A 274-nucleotide genomic window follows, 5' to 3' on the forward strand; every position below is an offset into this window, starting at 1 on the left:
CCGCGGAGGCTCCGGTGCGGCCGCGGGGCAGGGAACCAGGGGCGTCAGCCCGGCGGCGCTTTGCCCTGAGGCTTCCCCCGCTGCTGCGAAGGCAGCCGCCGCGGCCCGAGATCTCAGCGACGTGCGTTCTGCCCACGTGGACATGTTCCGTAGGAAGGTGATTTTTAACACCACCCCCCCAGCAAGTGAGATTTCTCAGCTGCACGACGGAGGAGCTCGGCTGCACAATGCTCTGCGGCTCCGAGTCGCTTGTACCCGCCCCGAGATTGGGGGG

The 274-nt window shown here is 67.9% G+C and overlaps 1 protein-coding gene across 1 annotated transcript in view; it reads left to right on the forward strand.

Annotated features, from left to right (window-relative positions):
* The window catches only part of LOC118453325 (drebrin-like protein B), a 15542-nt gene that overhangs the window by 7687 nt on the left and 7581 nt on the right, over window positions 1-274 (forward strand). The gene's annotated exons all lie outside the window — the stretch shown is intronic.

This window comes from Egretta garzetta, unplaced genomic scaffold, assembly GCF_000687185.1.
Source record: "Egretta garzetta isolate BGI_Z169 unplaced genomic scaffold, ASM68718v1 scaffold1741, whole genome shotgun sequence".
Lineage (NCBI taxonomy): Eukaryota > Metazoa > Chordata > Aves > Pelecaniformes > Ardeidae > Egretta > Egretta garzetta.